Raw genomic sequence first — 25377 nt, 5'->3', positions numbered from 1 at the left:
TCTCGACAAATAAATTGGTTGAAAATGAGTGGACAAATTAGTGTTATCATTTATTACAATGGTGAGGTCCGTGACACAAAGAACGGCGTGATTTTTTTATCGGAGAGTACAACGCGATTGATCTTTAACCAGAACATAGAGTTGGCAGAACTTTGTAAAAGAATTAGGTGAAACATCTTCGGATTTATGGCAATGAGAGTTTCATGTATTAATTATCGATTTTGTGTTTTGGTGGATTCCGTGAGATATGACTCATTTGATATCAAAGGTGCTTGGGGCATGGAGGCGATGGTACAAACACACCTCGAAAGTGGATCACCGTTTCTTGAGTTATATGTGGAATTTTCAAGACCAAATGAAGGACTTTCAACTTCAACATCTCTTCCTATTCGAGAGGCGAGAACAGTTGAAAATGTCGATAGTACAACTACTTTGTTAAAAAGTTCTCATTATGATATCCTGGAATCATTAATGGGAAGACACTTATCCGTCTCAACCTTAGATTTCAATCGTGGGAGGCAGAACACTGAACCATCGGGTTTTGGTGGTAGAACAGAATACACGACCCTTGTACGACACTCAGTTAGTGGATGGGACATGTACCTAGGTGGGTTGATGTTCAACGCTTGGAATACTTATTGGAGAGTGACATCATCTTCTAGCAGTTGGCAATCAACATGTCATTTTGGATGTTTCAAAACGTACACGAGAAAAGATGATGTACTACGAAGTCTACTAGCGAGGGGACCTCCAACATGGCAGATGTTGGTGGATCGGAGAATGAAGATGACAATGAATCCGATGTGGATCCACTTCAGGAGCCCGGTGTTGATGGTTAATAAGTTGCATTACTTTCTAAATCGGAGCCTGTTCCAACTAAAACTAAAGACAGTGAAGGGGTGAAAATGAAAAAGAAGAAGATCCACGATTCACGGAATACTCGCTGATAGCCCACATGCATAATGTCGATCTTTCAACAAAGGATGTGTTGGAGTTTCCAAAACTACCACACAAGAGGCTTGGCCATAAAAGTGCATCGTTTGATTCGAGTTATTTGGAAGTAGGCAAGGACTTTTCTAGTAAAGATGGTTTTCTTGCAGCATTGAAACGATATAACATAAAAAATGGGGTTAATTTCCACGTGGTTAAAATCTAAATTTGAGAAGTTCGAGAGAAAGTGTGCAATGCAAGACGACAGCTGTTAATGGAAAATTAAGGCTTTTGTTAAGAAGAAAACGAGATTATGAATGATAAAAAAGTTCACCAATTCGCATACATGTTTTGCCTCTGGTATAGTATCACTGAGTTATTAGGGTTTAAAATTATTTCAAATTAACTTAACGTACTCGTTAGGTTACAAGTGTTTCACTGGATTATCCGAAGCTGGATTCAGATAAGATCACATGCCCAATACTATCGATTGTGAAAGCGGATTCGCAAGGCGTGTGTCAATTGAACTACACGCCTTCGTACCTAAGGCGTGGATAGCTAAGCAGAATGCCTTGGAGAAGATGCACAGTGGGTGGGACGCATCATACAACAAGGTATCGCAGTAGTGTCAGGTGTTGGACTCTTTGTCAGTGCCTCATGCATATGTGGCCTATACAGAGTTATAGGCGTCGTCGTTATCAGGAAATGAGATGGCCTGAGGGTGTACCACATTGAGGATGGATGACCAATAGTCGAACCTGGCATACGACTAAGAGTAGAAAAATGTGGTGTAACATTTTGTGCTAGTGTGAAAATAAAAAGGTTAGGATATTGACCAGAATAAGGCGATACTTATAGAAGGGAGTATGGTGAGGGCGGCGGTGTTGAGGCCGTCGGGGCCGATTCTTGCGTGGGTGCTGATGATGGGCTCGCCTCACCACCCCTTGGATTTAAAGGGACCTACTCGTATGGGGACACCGATGCCTCGTCTTTTCCCTTAAAAAATATGACTTGCCATGGATCCTAAACCATGGCATGTAATCCGGATCGCATGTTAACTCTGGAACGAGAATTGCATTGTAAGTAGGTAAAAAATCATACCGGTTAGTCCTCATGTTGATATATTGCGAGTAGAGTACTGGCCAATTCATGTCCGTTTGTCGTAATTCGATACGGTGTAGATCATCAAGGTCCTGAGGTGCCACGGGAATCGATGGTCGAAATCTGAACTGCTGCAACACTCTATCCACCTCGTGCATCTCGACGGTAATGTATACTACCAATGGGACCTTAACGTGTTAGGCGTTGGGATGTACAAAGAATTCATCAGGAATAACTGCTCGAATTGTCGAATTATTGTATGGTGTCCATTCAAACTATATGAACATGATCAAAACATTAGTTATATATATTACTGAATACTAAATATGAAATCGACTACGTTATTTGTATATAGTTCAAAATTAAATAAATACATACATATGCTTCCGATCATTGGTCTAATAGAAGTCGTATATATTTAAGCTCGATAGGTAATCCCACGTGACTCGGGGCATGGTTCCATCTATTTAAATAACTTATTAGCATAATAATTTTATTTTAAATTAATTTAATAATGATAATATCTACTGAATTTTACCTTGTTTCGAGTGGGAACGTATACGGGTAGGCCACCTGAGGATGTAAAAATGGAAAGCGGTACCGAGCCAATGATTGTAGTAGTAAAATGCAACCATGAATTTTGATTTTTTTTGGTTTCGTCGCCCGAAACATCTCCCAGTACAATGTCGCCATCAGGATGGACCCCTAACTGAGTTCGTCAGCTCCTCTAAAATCGATAAATTTCAGCAGCCACCTTAGATGTACAAGGTTTCTTGACTTTTCTGGCATCAGAATACCCCCAATAATCTGAAGGATGTACGCCTGAGTGTATTTTTCTCTTTTCTCTTCAATAGAATCCTCCACCAGTTCCACGAAATTATTTCGTAACTAGGCCATTTCGATCTGACCTCCGTAAATCGTCTCTAGAACCACACCTACAAGATTGTAACATACGATTCCCCAATCAGTAAACTGAACAGACTCGGTGACTATTGACCCGTTCATGGGTAAACCCAACTGTAACTACACATCCTCTAAAGTGATAGTACACTCACCGCATGAAAGATGAAATGTGTGCGTCTTGGGTCTCTACCTCTCCAGCAACGCGCTTTTATGTTTTGGGTCCAACTTACACCCCCGACCTACAATGGCCACGGGCAAAAAACCAGCTTCCCTTAGGTATGTTTTGATCAATGGTGATGGAGGATCGGGTAGATTATGAATATGGCATTGGAAAATTCGATCTTCCGCTTATTTACATAAAAGTTATAAAAAAATTAAGTTCAATTATAACTATTAAAAAAAATTTAAAAATTTAAAAATTATTAAAAATTATTAAAAATTACCATTTGCAATTGATTGATGGAGATATGCTTGTTATCAAGACGAATTAGGGACCCGACCATTATAAAATATTGATTGAACACGAACAAATTTTTAGAAAAAATACTATTTCTTGAAATTACTAATAAAAAATAATAAAAATAATAATTTAGATAAAAAATAATGATTTTTTAAAATTATTTTATATTAGTATTTTATATACTTTATTATTAAATTTACAAAAAAATATTTTTATATGTAATTAATCTGATTGACCGACTTCAGTAGATTGGCATAGAATTCCATGACCACCTCCTTGACATACAGTTGCACAAAGCTTACTAACTCCAGGAAATTATTCTTCTCCAAGATCACATTGATTCATCAACCACCAAAGCTTCCCTCGTCGATGTTTTGCTCCTCAATATTTTCTTAGAAAACAACAGGTACCAATTGGTGCAGGCAATGAAGAGAAAAGTTTGATCCTTTTTTTTGAGCAATTCTTTCTGCTTTAGTCTAGGGAGTCACAGGATTCACATATCCTTTCTCTTTTTGTTTCTTCTCTTTCGGGTGAAAAGGAACATTTAACCTTTGGTGCGGGCCATTCCTAGGTAGAGCTTTTTTCAAGGGCATATTGTCATCAGACTCTAAGATTGTCTCGTGTTAGTTTGATAGATTACGTTTTGACAAGATGATTATTGAATTAAATTGTAACATGACACCAAAAAATTATAAAAATAGGAAATTTTATAGAATACGGTAGTTTGTTTTAATAAATTATATTTTTATTTTTTAAATTATAAAAAATATAAAATTATTAAAAATTGAATTTGGATAACCATTTGTTTAGGTTGATTATGCATGCAAAATAAAATTAAAAATTCTTATTTTTTTTAAAAATAATTTAATTAAAAAAACATTTTTATTATTTTTATGACACATGTCAACATTCTATTGGCTATTAGCAGAAAATCTGACAGTGTTAGTCACGTACCAATAAAAAGTAGAGTAAACTATATTAGTAGTCACCCAACTATTAATAAATTTATTCATTGGTCACTCAACTATGAAAAGTTACAAAATGGTCACTCTACTATTCAATTATGTCTTTTTGGTCCCCCAACTATCTTGGATTTTTGGTCACCTAAAACCCAAAATATTTCAAAAATCATCGAAGGGATATATCGTCAAACCGTCGTCACCATCATGGGTTACTGCTATCATCACCTTTGATGCCATGGCCACTGCCATCGATCATCTGACCACCGTAGGTCAGACTACCATTGGCCACCATCGACTGTCTGACCATTGTCGGTTGAACCACTATTGGCCACCACTGATTAGACCACCACCAGTCACCGTCAGCTTTCATCGATCGACTCAATGCCGATCTTTTTACCAATTAGTGGGTTGGATTTGCATCATTTCAAACAATTTTAGACATGTCTCGATTCTCAGGATTTGCCGAAAAATATGGTTACAAAAACCTTAAGTCCATTCCCAACTTACATGAGTTATTCTAAGAATTAAAATTAAAATATAATCTACGTGGAAATGATAGTCCACAATCTGATTACATATTCCAAAATTTAATGAAACCTAATTTTACACCCAATCTAATTTTTAGGAATCACAACTTTGGTAAAATTACTTTATCATATATAAATAATAAAATAATAAAATATATTTATTCACATACATAATTTAAAACATGAATATAATTAATGAATGTCACATCTTGTCAAAATTAACCAAATATGAAGAAAAGAGAAATTTCGGTATATATTTATACTATAAACATAGCAAAATATGACTCCAATACCAATTTTTGAAAAAATATTATATAGAAAACGTTTTTTAGTTACAACGAAAGTTTAAAAAAATTGAAAACCAAGTCAGTTTGTGATATTTATAACAATAAAATTTTTCTGAAAAGTATCTGTACTTTGTGCGAAATGAATTTAAATCGTTCTCAACTTTCAATTGAATGACCTTTTTCACTATCCTCATACTACGAATTATGTCGAGTGTGGGCTCAAGCAACATGAACCAAATACAGAACAAGATATGACATGTGTCAACATTCTATTGTTTTATGGAAGAAAAATAAAAATAAAAATAATTATTTTTAAAATATTTTAATAAAAACATTTTTATTATTTTATGATACATGTCAACATTCTATTAATTGTCAGCCCAAAAGCTAACAATGTTAGTTAGGTACCAATAAAAAGTAGGGTAAAATACATTAGTAGTCACCCAAGTATTAATAAATTTCTTTATTGGTCACCCAATTATTAAAAGTTACAAATTGGTCACGCAACTATTCAAATTTGTCTTTTTTGGTCACACAACTATATTTGATTTTTGGGTGTTTCCATTTTTATGTCAGCAGCTGGTGACCAATAAAGATAAAATTGAATAGTTGAGTGACTAAAAAAGAAATTTACTAATAGTTGGGTGACCATTTTGTAACTTTTCATAATTAGGTGATCAAAAAACAGTTAAGGATATCCTATGAGGGAAACACACTTATGACAAGGCCATTGGACAACCGTTGATTAAGTAGCTTTTGTAATGGTATGTAATTAGAGAGAGTTGAATCACGATACTATAGTGTAAAGACTTTGTGGCTAAATAAGTCTACAATTAATAGATGACAAACTGGAACTTAATTATAAATTATTTGGTTCCTAATTATATATGTCTAATCGATCCCTCCACTAGCATGTTGAAACCATAAATGATGAAGATAGAGAAATGGGTCATATTCACAATTGAATGCATTTTTCACTAGGTATAAAAATGACTTGAGAATTAATTTTGTAACAACTCGATTTCCAGTGGCACCAAAAATTGTGGTTTTGGGACCCCATTTTCGCAAACTGAGTCCGTAATTATTAAATAAAGATATTTATGGAGTTATTACATGTAACACCCCTAATCTATCTCTATTGTTAGATTAAGATTACAGAATATTACAATAATTAACAAGATCGATAATATAGTGACACAATTCAAAGATTAATTTAAGCATCATAAATTAATAATCAATCATCATTCATATCATACATTCGAAAATGGGATTTAAATAGAGCCTACAGAACCATAAAATCAGTTTAGAAACAAGTATTGACTAATTTGAAACAAAATAGAAAAATATGGTAAAAATTGAAAACATGGGTCACACGGCCATGTGACAGGGCACAGACCGTGTGGCTAAAAAATATGGTCGTGTGGCCAAACCATGTAACATCCTGAATCCGTGTAACTTAGGGTCACACGGTCGTGTCGCCAGGTTGTGTAACTCTTTGAGATTGTGTGGACAAACTGCACCAAAAATCAAATAGGCCACACGATCGTGTCATTTAACTATGTGTGACACATGACCGTGTGGCAAACTATGTCACAGGTCGTGTGTGCCTAAAAGTGCCTTTTAAAACAAAAAAATTTCACCTAATTCACTAAGGCCAAAACTCAAACCATTACTAACCATTAAACCTACATAAAATGCAACAAAACTTGCCAAAACACATTATATATCACCCAACCTAAGTGCCTAACCAATATGCTACCAATGACACCGTAATGCAAAATTTAACCATTAGCATTCAATACCTTTCGTACCATAAGGTTTATATCAAAACAATTACATCGCATCATTTTTTTTCCAATACTAGCATAATTCCAACCAAAGTTCATTAAGTTACCTAAACCATATATACCAATTTAACAATCCAAAACAAGACATAACCGACACATTAACCTTATTAAATCGTCCAATAATTTCTAACTAACATATGCTATAATCAACCATTTATACCAAGACTACTAATGCCAATTTATTAGCAGTTGGATTTCACCAATTAACATATCATGTAAGCACCAATTCAACTAACCAACAAACCATGATGAAATGATTAAGGATTTACATCAATACACATATTTCATAATTCAAATGGAACAAAACATGATGAAATGATCACCAACATGCATATACCAAAGCCCTATTTACATGCCACTTATAACTGGCAAAATAAATGATCGCGTGATTCGTAACAAGTAGTAAATATTTATAATGAAGATCAAACCTAGACTAACTATTATCACGACGAAAAGGCAAGTGCACCTATCAAACAATAGTATAGTAATGGCAAGACTGGGATATCGTACACAAGGGAACCAAAAGTACTAGTAATGACTGTCTTTTTATTATCTAGCCTAAGAATAATGGGGTTTTATTTTAATTAGCTAATTATCTAAACTAAGAACGCACAGAGAAAAGAATTGGGGAATTGCTTTGGGAAAATCGATTGACTTGAGACAATACCTAAGGAAAAATCCACCTAGACTTTACTTATTATTCTGGCTCTGAATCAGACGATTTATTCATTCAACTTGTTCCGTAGAGATCCCTAAGTTATGTTATTATCCCTATTCAAGACTAATAACGTCTAATCCCTAGATTGAATAACCGAGACTTTTCTCTAATTAACACTCTAGGGTTGCATTAACTCGATCTATGGATCCTCCTATTAGGTTTCACCCTAATCCGACAAAATCTTGTCACCCTATTTCTAGGCGCGCAATCAACTCCACTTAATTATGACAAAAGTACTCTTAAACAGGGTCTATTCCTCCTCTAAATAAGAGCATGTCTTGAATCAGTGTCCTGGGATATCAAAATAAGAATTAAGAACATATAATTAAGAACAAGTTAAATATTTATCATACGGTTCAGAAAATAATAACAAGATTCGTCTTAGGTTTCATTCCCCTTAGGTATTTAGGGGTTTAGTTCATAACTAAATAAGAAAACATCTCAGAAGAATAAAGAATACAAAACATAAAGTAAACCCAAAACTCCTGAAGGGAAATTGAGGAAGATCTTCAGTCTTGATGATGAATTTGGCTTCTGAGATGGATCAATCGGCTTTCTTGGAGTAATTCCTTACTCCCCCTTCTCCGTCTCCCTTTTTCTCCTCTTCTAGGGTGTATTTATAGGCTTTGGAATGCTTAGAAGCCCTTAAAAGTGGCCTTTTCTGAATTAGACTTAACTTGGGCTCGGCAGCGACATGCCCGTGTGACACGTCCGTGTGCGTCGTGCTCTAATTCTCCCAGATTGAGACGGCAGTGTGGTCTGCCCGTATGAGGAGGTCCAAGCTGTGTTGATTTCGTACTTTGGCCCATTTTTTCTGTTTTTGGCCTGTTTCTCGTTCCTTTCGCTCTCTTATGCTCTCCTAAGTGTAAAACATGAAATTAAAGCATTAGGAGCATCAAATTCACCAATTCTAATGAAAAATCATCCATAAAATGCGTTAAACATGGGGGAAAAATATGTATAAATTACGGTTTATCAAATACCCCTACACTTAAGCATTTGCTTGTCCTCAAACAAAATCCTCAACTCATAATAAAAATAAATTCTTCCCAACTTATAATTTCTATCGATAATATCTCACATTAATCTATAAGTAATCATACATTGAGAATTCAACTAAAAGAACATAAAAGTTTCAAACATTCCAAGTTGAGTATTTAGTCATGCAAAATTAGATGCTTCCCTTTTTCTAAGTAATTACCTTTGATTCAGAATATCAGAGGGTTTCACATCCTCACTAAAGGTTCACTCAAATCACTCGAGGTGTTTAAGGACAATAAATGAAGTACTCAATAGTCAATAATGAAAAGTCATTACCATAGGCTTGCATGAAAATCAAATCTCCACCACTATAATTTAATATGATACATCAATCAAAAGGTCTTTAGAGGGTTGTAATGAGGCTTGGTTAGGGGGTGTGGTCACAAGCTAAAAGAAAGGGTTAGAATCGAGATTGACTTGAAAAGTTGCCTTAACTAGAAAAAAAGTTAATCTTCACTTGCGTACAATAGAGCTTCTCTCTGAATATGGAATTACAGATATATATACATAGTTTTTTGTTTTTTTTTTGTTTTTGTTTTTTTAAGAACAAGTTAAATAATATAGAACAAAACATAGCTAGGCAATCCATTTAACTCAAATCTCGACAAAAATAGGGATTAATTTAGGGGATTTCAACAATAATGGGTTAAAGGTTAATATTAAGGGTAATACAAGAAATAGTTTGTTTAGGCTCAAGGGGGTTTACTAGGGGTTAATCGTGGAGGTAGGCTTTTCATGGCATGAGTGGGTTAATCCTAAGTGCCTTAATCATTTTGATATATCAAATCAAATGGTGTGGTCTCGATATGCATAATCAAGCAATTCTAGAATTATGGCTTTTTTGATGTTTAGACTCGTGAATTCCAGTTCAAAGTAATACCTAGACTTGGGGAAACAACCTGTAATTTTAAATTCTTAAAAATCAACTTATCATGCTTGATTTTCTAATGTCTTAAAGTTTAAACAATCAATGCATAAATCCCTATGTTTTAATTCAAGATATATCAACCAAAATCATAAATCAATTAAAATTTATCCTAAATATGATATGAGAGCTTTTCAAGAGAACACGACAATAATTAATAAATACCCCCCGTACTTAAGATGTACATTACCCTCAATGTACAAAGATAGGTATTATAAAATAAAAATAAGATAGGGAGAGAAGTGAAACTTCTTGTCTAATGAATTCCTCGAACTAGAGTTTTGGAGAGTAATCGGTTCGAGAGTGGAGGAGGATACTCTGACGGTCGTAGAGGTTCATTAGGCCATAATTCCTGCGCCAAAAGAATAGTGGTAGCTATGGTCGTGGTTGAGCAGGACATGGCAATCGTGGAGAACCTTTCCCGGTGGAGTTTTAGTTCTTATGTGAGGATGAGTTTAAGGGCTCTATATAACTGTGATAAAATCAGGAACTTTTTAGGGGATAGTAGGAAGCATAAGTACTCGAAAAGAAATAACCGAAATTTATAATAAAATTTTAGATCTGCTAAAAAATAAAAATTAAAAAATAAAAAAATAAAAAAATAAAAAGTAGTTTGAATAAAAATTAATGCAGGGGAAGTGGATTTTAGGATGGATTGGGGGTTGGGGAAATAAGAATCTGGGGAATGGTGGCCTGAATAAGGATTAGGAAGTGGAGAAGGGTTTTGAAAGGGGGAAGAAGATGAACAGTGGTTTGCTTATATAAGGGAGGACTACACGGCTCAGGGCCACGCCCGTGTACTCTGAGGGTGAGCCCGTGTTTTTTGAATTTTGCAATTTAGGTTGTGCCCAGCTACTATTCCACACCCATGTGTCTTGGGCGTGTGTGGCACACGACCATGTTGCACGGTCGTGCCTAGCTTTATTTGCTTCTCCCACGCCCGTGTGTTAGGGTACCACACCCGTTGTATTGTTGTCCACGGCTTTACGGCACGGGCGTGTCTCCAGTCCGTGTTGAAGAAACAGAATCGAGCCTTGCCCTTGGCACGCCCGTGTTTTTCCATTCCCACGCCCGTGTTAATCCTATCAAGTTCACTCACGGCTATGTCGCACGGCCATGGGGATTTATCACATCCTATTTTTTGGGGAAATCATGTCCTACTTCCACACAACTGTATCGCACGACCGTGTCTCTTCCCCTGTTTGGCCACGACTTTAGGCACGCCCCGTGTGCCTGGCCATGTGTGCTGAAAAACTTTGCAATTCAAAGATAAAGTTAATGATTCAAAGTGTTAGAAATTAAAAATAAAGAAATCAAAATATGTTAGTGCTCGAGTTGCCTCCCGAGAAGCACTTATTTATAGTCTAAGCTCGACTTACCTCTCTAGTGAATGGTCAAGGTGGTTCGAGAAGTTTATACTCCTCATTCCTACTATCAATCTCATCAAAATAGGGTTTTAATCGGGTGTTGTTTACCTTAAAAGTTCCAAACTTGGGGTGACTTACTTCCACCGTACCGAATGGAAAAATATTGAGTACCATAAGAGGGATTTCCTCATTCGGTGTCGTAGTGATAATGTGGGGATCTGCGGCATCTAGTAAGACTTTATCGCCAACCTTAAGTTGATGAGGAGAGGTTTCGGGCTCATTTTGGCATAGTTTTGATTTATCATGTGTTCTCGGTTTGTGTGCTCGCTATTCGTCTAGCTCCTCTATCCGTAGCCTTCGTTCTTCATGAATGTGTCCTCTATCGTTTCTGGAACATGGCTCGTGAACTTTTTTGAAGCTTAATTTCTGCAAAGTCAAATTGTCAGTTTTAGTGTATTGGTGTGGACTATTACCTTCAATGTTTGATGTGATGCCAGAATTACGAGCTTGAAGGGTGATCGTTTCGTTTCCCACATAAAGTGTAAGCTCACCTGTGTCAACATCAATAATTGTTTTAACAGTTGCTAAAAAGGGTCTTCCTAAAATCAAAGGGGTGTTATTATCCTCCTCTATGTCTAGAACAACGAAATCAAATAGAAATATGAACTTATCTACATTCACGAGTACATCTTCAATAATACCCCTAGGGAATCTTATAGTTTTATCTGCCAATTGAATGCTCATCCTAGTTTGTTTAGGTTTCCCAAGACCTAGTTGCTTAAACATTTTGCAAGGCATGATGTTAATACTAGCCCCTAAATCAGCTAATGCATGACTTATATCTAAACTACCAATTAAACAAGGAATTGTAAAACTCCTTGGATCTTTCAATTTGTGGGGTGGCTTATTCTGTAGAATAGTTGAGCAGACTGCCTTTAGCTCTACATGCAACGCTTCGTCCAACTTCCGCTTAATTACTAAAAGCTCTTTTAAAAATTTCATTGCATTTGGCATTTGTGAAAAAGCTTTAATAAACGGTAAGTTAATATGTAATTTTTTCAAAAGTTTAAGGAATTTACCAAGTTGTTCGTCTGAGCGGTCTTTCCTTGTTGCGTTAGGGTATAGGACACGAGGTTTATATTCGACAGTTACTGGTTTGTTTGTATTTTGATCTACCTCATCTCTCCCTTTGCTTACCACTATTTCTTGCATTGGTTCTGGTTCAGGCTCAATGACTCTTTTGTCATTTTGAGTACTAATTGTGTTGAGGTGTTCCCTTGGGTTAGGTTCATATTACTTAGTAAGCTATTCTGTGGTCGTTCGGAGATTAGTTTGGATAGCTAGCCTATCTGAGTTTCGAGCCCTTGGATCGATGCTTGTTGATTCTTAAGTGCTGTCTCGGTATTTTGGAAACGGGTTTCTAATACCGAGATGAATTTAGAGAGCTTCTCTTCAAGGTTCGGTTTCTTCTCTTGTTGATAAGGTGGTTGTTGAAAACCCTGAGGATTTTGTGGCTTTTGATTCCCTTGACCACCCCAGGAGAAATTTGGGTGGTTTCTCCAACCTGCATTATAAGTATTACTGTATGGGTTATTTTGAGATCTAAAGTTATTATTACCCATATAGTTGACTTATTCCTCTTTGGTTTTAGGGTTGAAGGATTGATATTCTGTATGCACACCTCCTCCACTTGAGTCACACCTCATTACTGGATGTACCTGCGTAGAACCAAGTAAACCATCAATCTTTTTATTGAGAAGTTCTACCTGATTTGACAGCATAGTAACTGAGTCGACGTTATAAACGCCGACTATTTTTGTTGGCTTAGTCCTCATGACTTGCCACTGATAGTTATTCAGTGACATTTCTTCAATGAATTCATAAGCCTGTTCAGGTGTTTTGTTGTTGATGGTTCCGCCAGCAGCTGTGTCAACCATTTGCCGAGTTGAGGGATTTAGACCATTGTGGAATGTTTGTACTTGCAGCCAAAGCGGTAACCCATGGTGAGGGCACCTTCTCAGTAAGTCCTTGTATCTCTCCCATGCATCGTAAAGTGTTTCTAAATCCATCTGCACAAAAGAAGAGATATCATTACGTAATTTAGCCGTTTTAGCCGGTGAAAAATATTTTAGTAAAAATTTCTCGGTCATTTGTTCCCAAGTAGTAATTGACCCTCATGGTAATGAGTTCAACCACTATTTAGCTTTGTTCCTTAATGAAAAAGGAAATAACCGAAGGTGAATGGCATCATCAGAAACGCCATTGATTTTAAATGTATCACGAAATTCCAGAAAGTTTGCTAAGTGAGTGTTGGGATCTTCATCCAGCAAACCATCAAACTAAACAAACTGCTGTATCATCTGAATAGTGTTAGGTTTTAATTCAAAAGTATTTGCAGCTACAGCAGGTCTAACTATGCTAGATTCGGTTCCTGTTAAAGAAGGTTTAGCATAATCATACATAGTGCGTGGAGTATGATTTTGATTAGCCGCAATTGCATGAGGTAGCTGATTTCCTTGGTTTTCAGCCATCTTGTCGATTGGAGGTTGAGTATCATCTTCTTACTCGTTCTTTATGTATCTTAAGCTGCGCCTTATTTCTCTTTGGTTTCTACGAACTGTACGATCGATTTCTTCGTCAAAAAGTAATGGTCCCGACGGGTTTCTTCTAGTCATAAACTATAAAAACCTGCCAAGAGAAAGAATAAGTAAATTAATAAATAATAATAAAAATTAAATTAAATTAAATTGCAAGAAAAATAAATGGCTAAAGTAATAAAATTTAGCATTCCTAATATTTTAGTTCCCCGGCAACAGCGCTAAAAACTTGATCGCGTGATTCGTAACAAGTAATAAATATCTATAATGAAGATCAAACCTAGACTAACTATTATCACGATGAAAAGGCAAGCGCACCTATCGAACAATAGTATAGTAATGGCAAGATCGGGATATCGTACCCAAGGGAACCAAGAGTACTAGTAATGTCTGTCTTTTTATTATCTAGCCTAAGAATAATGGGGTTTTGTTTTAATTAACTAATTATCTAAACTAAGAATGCACAGAGAAAAGAATTGGGGAATTGCTTTGGGAAAATCGATTGACTTGAGACAATACCTAAGGAAAAATCCACCTAGACGTTACTTATTATTCTGGCTCTGAATCAGACGATTTATTCATTCAACTTGTTCCGTAGAGATCCCTAAGTTATGTTATTATCCCTATTCAAGACTAATAACGTCTAATCCCTAGATTGAATAACCGAGACTTTTCTCTAATTAACATTCTAGGTTGCATTAACTCGATCTATGGATCCCCTTATTAGGTTTCACCCTAATCTGACAAAATCTTGTCACCCTATTTCTAGGCGCGCAATCAACTCCGCTTAATTATGACAAAAGTACTCATAGACAGGGTCTATTCCTCCTCTGAATAAGAGCATGTCTTGAATCAGTATCCTGGGATATCAAAACAAGAATTAAGAACACATAATTAAGAGCAAGTTAAATATTTATCATACGATTCAGAAAATAATAACAAGATTCATCTGAGGTTTCATTCCCCTTAGGTATTTAGGGGTTTAGTTCATAACTAAATAAGAAAACATCTCAGAAGAATAAAGAATACAAAACATAAAGAAAACCCAAAACTCCTGAAGGGAAATTGAGGAGAGATCTTCAGTCTTGATGTTGAATCCGGCTTCTGAGATGGATCAATCGGCTTTCTTGGAGTAATTCCTTACTCTCCTTTCTCCATCTCCCTTTTTCTCCTCTTCTAGGGTGTATTTATAGGCTTTGGAATGCCTAGAAGCCCTCAAAAGTGGCCTTTTCTGAATTGGACTTAACTTGGGCTTGGCAGAGACATGCCCGTGTACATCGTGCTCCAATTCTGCCAGATTGACACGGCCGTGTAGTCTGCCCGTGTGAGGAGGTCCAAGCCGTGTTGATTTCGCACTTTGGCCCATTTTCTCCATTTTTGGCCCGTTTCTCATTCATTTCGCTTTCCTATGCTCTCCTAAGTGTAAAACATGAAATTAAAGCATTAGGAGCATCGAATTCACCAATTCTAATGGAAAATCATCCATAAAATCGTTAAACATGGGGGAAAAATATGTATCAATTATGGTTTATCAATAAACGTATAACTACCGAAAGAGTTGACGGATAATGTGATCCCCAAAAGTGATCCAACCAACAGCTTGTATTTGACGATCTACAAAGAAAAAAAACCAAATAGAGTAAGCTTAAGTAAAACTTAGCAAGCCTGTATTAAACTTAAACTTATCGTAATGTTGTAACTAAAACATTCTGCAATTAATTTTATAAACAGGGTCATGAGTTCATTTATTTCCTATACACACCACAAATCTCACAAGGTTAGTGAGTTCACATATACGAAACATATAACTTTATCATGTCATAAACATTACATGAAAACACAATTAAAACTCATTTCAACCATCACATATATTTAACAACTCACATTTCACTTCAAATATCTATATCCAATGTTCCATTTCATATATCTATTTCCATATAACCGATTCATATAACCATTCCATATATTTATTTCCATATAACTAATTCATATAAAATTTTTTTCACCTGATGAACCAAATGAAATAACGTTTGATATGGAACGATGCTCACACAAGCTGTAACTATAAATGCTCACACAAGCTATAAAATGGGTCTGGTCACACGAGCTATGGGTAGGAATGTTAGGATACATGATGCTGCTCACACAATCTGTGGAGAATTCGTAAAAAATACAGGATTTCAACCATTAGTAGGACATCCAAGACTAGTACCCGAAATGGCAAATAACCTTAATGACATGTCATTTGTATCCTAAGCATTCACAAGGTTCATATAGGCTGCGATTCACATCCATATCATATAATTACTTAAACATTTCTTTGTCACATGAATTCAATTATATAATTTCTCCATTTTCAATCATGACCCTTAATTAAAATTTTATTTCAATTTGATCCATTTCTACAACTTAATATTTACTAAGCAAGCAAATCTAAAAACAATATACTTAGATATTTAATAATTCACAAAAAAAATCGATTCATTTATTATACAAACTTACCTAATCCATAAATGGCAACGAACACAACACCGATGATTACATCACTAACTTTCCTTTTCGGTGATTATTGTTCGGTTGACTTATTTCTTGATCTAAATATAATAATTTAATTCAATTATCTAATCCAATTACTTAAAATACTTAAATTCACATATCTGAACCTTAATCAACATTTTACACTTTACCCTAAACTTTCACCTTTTATTCAATTTAGTCCTTAAACTCGAAACTTTTAATTCAATCACAATTTAACCCAAAAAAGACTAGAAAATTTTCTATAATCCCCCTATAACCCATATTCATCATATTTTTACAAAAATTTCATGTAACTTTACTATTTTAGCAATTAAGTCCTTAAACTTTAAAATTAACTAAAATCACTTTACAAAATAATCCTATTCAACTATCAAGATTAATAATCTACCATCAAACTTAAAAAAATAAAAAAAATTCATCATGACATAATTCAAAACATTTAACATTTTTACGAATTAGTTCTTGAGTTAGCTAGATTAAGCTACAACGATGTCAAAAACATAAAAATTACTAAAAACAGGTTAAAAACACATACTATGCAATTGAATTAACATTGGTCAAAGCTTTGGTGTTCTTCAAAAATGGTTTTTTGGTGAAGAAAGGTTGAAGAAAGTGAAAATAAAATGGTCACTTACCTTATTTTTGTTTTACTACATTTTAACATTATTAAATTATAATATAACATATTATTTTATACATAAATCACTTATAAACTGTCCAAAATCAATAAATATGACATATTTTCCAATTAAAACTATCCAACAATTTATTTAAACCCATTTAGCCATTATAAACTAAAGCGATTAACTTTTGTAATTTTTACGATTTAGTCTTTTTTCCTTAATTAACTATCAAAACGAAAAAAATTTTGGATCAAAATTTCAATATACCTATATTTTAACTCCGTCTATTAAATATTTACGGTCCTGATTTACAGAAATGAGGTCCCGATGCATCGTTTTCTAAAACCACTTGACTTTAGAGTTAAACCACTTGACCATTATTAACTGTCTGATTAAATTTTTTTTTATCAAACCAAGATTTATTAAAACACAATAACCAACTCATAAATTTTAATAAATATTATTTACGAACTCACTCACAACTGAAAAATGGTTTGTTATATTACATAGGTGAATTGAAATTTGGATAGTCAATTTAGCTGAAATTGTGATTAAATAGGGCTTGGGGACTAAATTGTAAATTCTAATCGTTAGATTTTTTTATTTAGAAAATGACTTGAGGACTTAAATTGTAATTAACCAAAGGTCTAAAATAGAAATTAGGCCATGTTTAATTATGAAGTTGTGGCAGGTAGTGTTGATAATGGATTAATTAAGGAAATTTTGATTTAATGAATTAAAACATGATTAAATAATTAATCAAAAAATTTAATCTAACTATAAAAACAAAATTAGTGGATCGAGAAAGGAGTTTTCCATCTTCTCTAATCGGCTAGAAAGTTTAAAGAAGAAGCTTTGACGCTATTTAAGGGTTTCCAAGCTTTCAATCTTAATTTTAAGTAAGTCCCTAGCCATTTTCCCTTGATTTTTATAGATTTTTTTTTATCTTGGAAGCTTGATTAAGCTAACCCAATGATTAATTTGAGCAATTAATAAAGCTTTGATGAGATGTCATTGTTAAAAATTTAAAGTTTTAGTTGTTAAATTGATAGAAATTAAGCTTAGTTTAAAAAAAGGACTAAATTCCTAAACTTAATTGATAATTTTGCATTTTAGGGACCAAATTGAAGAAAATGTAAAATTGATTGTAGGATTAAGAACTACGAGATTCCTGATGAGCAATTGTGAAATCGTATTTCAGTCCAGAGCTTTAAATTGAAAGTTATGTTAGTCTCAATTTTAAGGACTAAATTGAATAAATTATAAAACTCGTATGAATTGATGGGAAATTGATAGTACTATATATTTTGTGATTATTCGTAGTTAACATCGACCTAAATTCATCGAGAGTGAAAGAAAAATCCAAAGTCGATGACGAATAGCTTGGAATTTTGATTTGTATTTCTATGATTCGGGAACCATTTGTTTTCTATACAATCATGTCATATTTGCATTATATGGAATTTGGGGTGAGTTATTGATGATTTGTTGAGCTGAATTGATGTGATTAGGTTTGATTATCGAGACAGGGACTAAATTGAATAGAATAAAAAATTTATGATTTGATGGATATTTGAAAATTGGTATGACATTAAGTTGAAGCATATTGTGTTATATGATAAATTGAGAATAAAATAATTGTGTTATATGATAAATTGAGAATAAAATAATGTTAATTGATATATTTGTAATGGATCGAAAATTGGTTACTCTATTAGCTATTCGGATCGAGTTGGATATACTTGGCATGTCATAGGGTCAAATTATTAATTAAAGTCATTTTTGGTGGGCAATTCGGGGTAGTAGATATTGTGCATTGAGTCATTGTTGTCGGGCAATCCAAGGTGACAATGTAATCAAATATAGAAAAGCCATGTTGCTAGACAATCCAGGGTTGTAATATGTTCATGTTCAGCATCATCGTTGCTGGGCAACCTAAGGTGACAGGTCCGCGTATCTATTATGAGTTTGTGTCAAATTAATAGGGTTTAAAACATGTGAATTGGCTAAATGGTAAACGAAATGAAATATGATTGGAAAGTGAACTACTACAGCATGTAAGATGAGCTGAAAACAAGCCCTGTGGGCCAATTAAGTAATAATGAACCAATAAGCTCGAAAATGATTGTAATGTGGTATAAAATGTAACATATTGTATATATAATATGTAACGCCCTCAACCTGAACCGATTGGCCCGATTCAGATCTCAGGTGTTACATCACAATATTTAACAAAATTATCAAAATAGTTGACAATTACTCGTTTCTTTAAACAAGTTATTTATTATTTTAACTGGAAACTTAATGTTTAAAAATAAGGAAAGTATTTAAAATAACTTATTACATCAGACTAATTATAGATTCGGTATATATATATTGTAAAATTTTATTAAAGATAGACTCCTAGGGCATAATCCTAGACTATGACACTTTTTCATTGTATGCAGAATAACCCTCTTCACCGCATCCTTGGCGTACTCCTAGCATTGTCCCTCCTCATGCAATATATCCCACCTTACCTGAAACATAAATATAACATTTTGTAAGTTTAGGAGAACTTAATGAGCTTTAATCCAAAATATACCTTGCCAGATATTGGTCATATTTAATGACCATATGTGCGCCAACTATCCTTTTTAGTCCACTTCCTTCTTCCTCGGGCGCATACCACAATAATTTGGGTATACACTTACACATCAACTATTATACTCTTATTGTGACAGCCCAAAATTGACCCTAGTCGGGAAGTGGTTTCGGGACCACTAAACCGAGTCATAAAAATAATTAACCGTCATAATTGATGCTCATTATATGTACATGTGCATGTGTGAAAATTTCGTGTTTGAATTTTGTTAATTGTAAGTGAATTTTATCAAATAGGACTTATGTGAGAAAATTTTGAAATGTGCTAGGCAAATGCAAAGTGGCCTATTAATGCATATTGTGAAAATGATGGGTTTGCATGTCAATTTACCCAAATTAAGGCATAGTGGCCGGCCATGCTATGAGTGGAAACATGTCACAAACATGTTATGTTAGTGAGGTATGTTAGGAAAAATAAAATAAGGAGTATGGGTAATAAAGAAATGGAAACAAAAAAAAGTGTGTGGTTGTTTCCCCCCCCATTGCCGTGAGTTAAAGAAAAGAAAAGAAAAAATTTTGTTCATCCTTTTTCATCTTCTTTTGGCCGAAAATTCTAAGGAAGGAGGAAGGAGTTCTTGCTTCATGTTTGGTTTGGAAGAGGATTAGGAGGAGGTTTGGCCATACTTGTATCTAGATCAAGGTATGTTTGAGGTTGTGCCATGAGATTCATGCATGTTTTTAGTTGCTAGCTTGAGTTCTAATTAGCCCATGGTTCAAATCTTTGCTATGTCATGGGGATGATATTCGGCCTAGGTGGATTTTGTGTTAATGCCATTGCATGCTAAATATGAAGCTTGTTAATGATGCATGTGATGGTGGATTGATGATTCTTGAATCTTCTTTTTAGCATTTTTGAGTGAGCACATATGTGCATTGGTTGCTAGATGGAGAAGAATCGGCTAGCAAGTTGTGTGCTAAGGCCGAATATAATTTTTGTATATTAATGAGTAATGCATGTGTTAAATTGATGGAAAGGGAGAGGATGCTTTACTAGTGTATATATGTGTGTATTAGCCAAGTTTTGAACTTGAAACAAAATGGTGTTTAGTCAATACAAGTAACCATACTTGTAGAATTTATTAAGTGTTGCAATCGGCCCCAACATAGACATGTATGTTCGGCCACATGAATAAGTACATAAGCTATGTGTATGTTCGGCCATAGGTAGCCTATTGATGGCTTTAGCTTGACTTAGAAAATTCGGCTAAGGGGAAATATTAGCTAGTATGTTGAATTCGATTCGTGATTTCGTACACATGTGACTCTAATGTCTAATGTATATATGGGCTAAGTACCTTGAGCTTCTCTTTTGATGTTCGAATGAATTGTATTAAATTGCTTGATGTGATTAAAAATGCGTATGACCATTGTGTATTTGAGCTAAAAGGGTGGCCATATGACCTATCAAACTCCTTGTCATATTCGGCCATAAGCTAGCAAAATGAGACTTTAATGAGTTAAATTTGTTTGAATTAGCTCAAGAGCTTAGAGGACCCCAGTTGGATAAGGGAAAGGAAAAAGTGGTCGAGTAGCCATCGGAATCGTTCGACAACATCCAAGGTAAGTTCTTGAGTAAAAGAGCTTAAATTATGATTTGATTAGATCATGTTTTAGGCAAATCAAAATCATGCTCCTTGTGTGTGGCTATTGAGCCGAAATTGCAAGAATGATAAGTGTCTTGTGTTTGAGTTTTGCTAACGAAAACGAAATACGAATGTGCCATGATTTATTGTTAAATGTGCATGGTTATTTGAATGATGTCCGGGCTAAGTCCCGAAGGCTTTGTGCTAAGTGACCATATCCGGACTAAGATCCGAAGGCATTTGTGCGAGTTACTAAATCCGGGTTAAGTCCCGAAGGCATTTGTGCGAGTTACTAAATCCGGGTTAAGTCCCGAAGGCATTTGTGCGAGTTACTATAACTGGGCTATGTCCCGAAGGCATTTGAACGAGTAGCTCTATCCGGTTAAATTCCGAAGGTACGTGATTTGGGAATGAATGATCTTGCTGTAAAAATTTTAGTTAATACGCTTGAAACATCCCAACATTGAGGTATGTTTCGTATGTGCTTTGAATTAGTTGAGCCCTTACAAATAATATTCGCTCAGTTGATAAATGAGCTATCGGCCTTTGGCTAAGTTGATCTTTGTGTATGAATAAAAGGGTTGGTAATGTGAAGTAAGTATGATATTGAAAAATTGTGCATATGAAATTATCTGTTTAGCTACATGAATGTTATACTTTTGTTATGCTGGAATCCCTTGCTCAAAACTTACTAAGCATAAATTGCTTACTCCGTCTCCTTGATTCTCTGTTTTATAGATTTTGGTTCTCCAGCTATCGGACTCGGGATTTTGAAGTCGAAGTAGCCCACACTATCAAAGCCCCCCCTTTTTGGTACAATTTTGGTTGAACTTCGAAATGGCATGTATAGGACTACCCTTTTTGTTGGGGGTCATGGACCCTTTGGACTTGTATAATTTTGGATAGCCATGCGAAAATGGCTTATATATGTTTGAGTATAATGTTATAATCATTTGGTATGGATATGGTTATTGAGAGGTGTGGATATGCTTAACAAGCATTGGCCATGGGAATGGTTAATCACTATCATAATTTGTGCTATTTATGCTAAAAGGGTTAGTTGAATCATGGAAACTATGAAATAGGTAAAGTCTACCTTAAAGGCAGATGCTGACAGCATCAGTGATGTAGATTTGGAAAATCACTAAAAATAGTAGGAAGGGAATTAAATAGTGAATAAATTATGTAAACGAACCTTGATGAATCTATTTTCATAGGAAAGTAACGAAAAGATCATATGGACAGTATGTTAAGAGATATTCAGGTTCTCGTAAGACAGGGCCAGAACGGTTTCTGGATTCCCTGTTTCGAATTTGGAAATTCATTATAAATTAACCAGAGATAGTTAGGAGTCATGCCATATATGTATAGATTCCTCTTTGAGTCTAGTTTCTATAGAAACAAACGACATCAGTATTTAAGCCCTGTACAGGGAGATATCCAAGTCGTAATGCGCAAAGGTCATTGTAGTTGATCCCTGTAACATGGGATACTTTTACTAATAAACTGTACTAATTGGCCCAACCAAAAATTCTAGAAAAAAATATGTAGATGGGTATATGAGTCTAGTTTCAGGGAAAATTTACAGAACTGGATTCCGAGTTTCTGAACTCAAGATATGATTTTTAAAGCGACTAGTATGCAGATTGGCAGTGTCTGGGAAATTTGTTTATAAGTGGTTAAAGTCTGTTAACACCTCGTGTTCGACTCCGGTGACAGTCTTGGGTTCGGGGTGTTACACTTATCATACCCATATCTTCCTTATCTAACTAACAGAAGATCCTTTCATACATTTCATAAATCCCCTTGTCACATACATACTTTTCAACAGAACATACCCTCAGAGCCCACTTTGTACCGACCATACCTTAACACTACTTTATTCTCAAATAGTTGTTCTTATACATTAATTATGGGTGGATACATACACATTTGGCGAATACTTACGCAGAACTAAATACCATCAAACTCACATTCAAAATATACCTATGGCCAATACCACAAACTCATACTGGTAATTTACTATATGGATCATTTAAATGAATTCAGCATAACTTTATTTTAGAACCCTATAAACTCAAGATAACACTGACTTAGATTCCAAATAATTTCAGAAGATGACATAATACAACTCAAATTTAACCATAAATGTTACATATAGGCTTAGACTAATTAATACTTATCTCATTCATATCTACGAACATGCCCAAATCTCAAACTTATCAATTTATCATGGCCTATACCATTTTTGAACATCCAGATACACATATCTCTTCAAGAACATTATTAAATATTTATCCAGTTACATCACAGAACTAATTCAGCCAAACTATTTCAAGCGTATGATAACCTGATTATAAACTTACTTGTTAAAGAATATCCAGAGTTTATCTAGAATTTACCGCCAGGACGAATAGACACATTCTACCATATATTCATAGCAGAGCATGCCTTAAGGGCCAAATAGAATACGCCACAAAAGTGTCATACAAAATACACCGCGAAGGCATCATATAGAATCATGTGTTTATTGTCACGGGGGACTCTTACAGAAGGTGCCATAGGTTTCTCCCTTATGGACTCTTTCATTTACCATTGTATTCCTTCTTTTGCTCCATACTGACTAAGTATGGCATTGCACTAAGACAACTATCAGCCTTGTCCTAGTGGACTCTAATAGCATATTTCATTGACTGTTGCATGCATAACAAACCAACCCTTCTTGGTGTTTTCCAAAAATTTTATCAATTGAAAATAAAAAGGCAAGGAACAACTATTGGAAATGTCTATTTCAGAATTCAACAAGGTTGTGACCCAATCATACATAACATTATTTCAAACTTGCACCTAAGGAAAGACAAGTTCATACGAGTTACCTGCAGACTCAAAAGTGGTTTTGGCTTTCTTACACATTGGTCAATTCCACTGGAATATGTTTGTGCTCACAGCCAGTCTATTGATTCAAAAATGACATTAAAAAAGTGTAAAAAACTACAGAGGGGGCGCACACTTGAGTTGGGAGAAGTTATTACAGTTAGGAATGTCTTCCAATACTATTTATAGAATCAAATCCCAAACGGTCATCAAGTAAATGATCCCATCAATTGGTTAGATAACTATAATGTGCCTTCAGCATCTGAGGTCTGGCCTTATAAGGCTACAAGTAATTTATCCCAAGTTCTGACTGGGCGAATAGGGGAACCTTCTTTCTATTTTTATGAAGTTTGTGGGATTTGTTTTCGTAATTGGTTTATCACACCTCTGAGAACTCTTCCTTCTTATTCTTCTTCAAGTCAGGCTAATTCTCCTATTACTGGTGCATGGTTCTCTTCACATTCTCATGTTACGCCAAAGAAAACATCAAATATGGACATTACAACTCTTTTAAGTGAGGTCTGAGCTAAGAAGAGAGCTATTTCTTCTCTTTCAAATAAATTAGTAGTGAAGAAAAATTAGAAGAGGCCTAGAGTAAGTGAGGGTACTCAAGAATTTGAAGAGAGTGAACACCCACAACTAACGCGACATGGACTTAGAAAGGGGTTACCAACACCAAAAGTTCATTCTCCTTCAGTTCCAACACTTCCTACAATTCCAATAGGGTTTGCCCCAACTGCAGACTCTCTAGTTCAGAATGTTGATTCTCTACTAGCTGAGGTCCCTACAAAAACATTACCCTCAGAATAGCTAGTGGTTCCCACCAATTCTCAACCCCAACATGCCTCTTTTACAGAAACAAATGAATTCTTCCCATGGTGTGACTTATACACATTAGGGACATCTTTTGTTTCTCTGAGTTCTATCTCCCATCAAAATAGTATGATACCACTACAGATGAAAGAATCTCTCTGCTCATATCTTTTTCCAATCCAAAATTGTCTCCTCTTTCATTAATGGCGAAGCCTACACAAGCCTTATCTGTGGATTATGGTATATGGAGTGGGTTCCTTAAAAAATTCAGTAATTACCATAAGGTAAAAGTCCTAAACTTAAATGAGGCAATCAAAGTTGATAATTGGACTATAGATGAGCTACGCCAAAATGATCAGATTCATAAGAGAAAAATTGAATGATTCGATTCCTGCATCATGTTTAATGAACATCTGTGCACCACCTATCCTTTTTAGACCACTTTCTTATTCCTCTGGCTGATACCACTACAGTTTTGGTATACACTTAGACGCCAACTATCATACTCTTATCATACCCATATCTTCCTTATCTAACTAATTGAAGATCCTTTCAGACATTTAATAAATCTTTTTTTCAGATATGTACTTTTCAACAGAACATACCCTTAGAGGCCACTTCATACTAACCATAACTTA

At 34.9% G+C, this 25377-nt stretch overlaps 1 non-coding gene across 1 annotated transcript; it reads left to right on the top strand.

Annotated features, from left to right (window-relative positions):
- Positions 1 to 13063: 13063 nt before the first annotated feature.
- Positions 13064 to 13170, top strand: LOC121207409 (small nucleolar RNA R71). Its single transcript, XR_005902499.1, has one exon. It is a non-coding gene; the product is annotated as a small nucleolar RNA R71 (small nucleolar RNA).
- The last annotated feature ends 12207 nt before the right edge of the window (positions 13171 to 25377 follow it).

Source organism: Gossypium hirsutum, chromosome A09, assembly GCF_007990345.1.
Source record: "Gossypium hirsutum isolate 1008001.06 chromosome A09, Gossypium_hirsutum_v2.1, whole genome shotgun sequence".
NCBI classification, from domain to species: Eukaryota; Viridiplantae; Streptophyta; class Magnoliopsida; order Malvales; family Malvaceae; genus Gossypium; species Gossypium hirsutum.
This window is presented reverse-complemented; position numbering and strand designations above follow the sequence as displayed.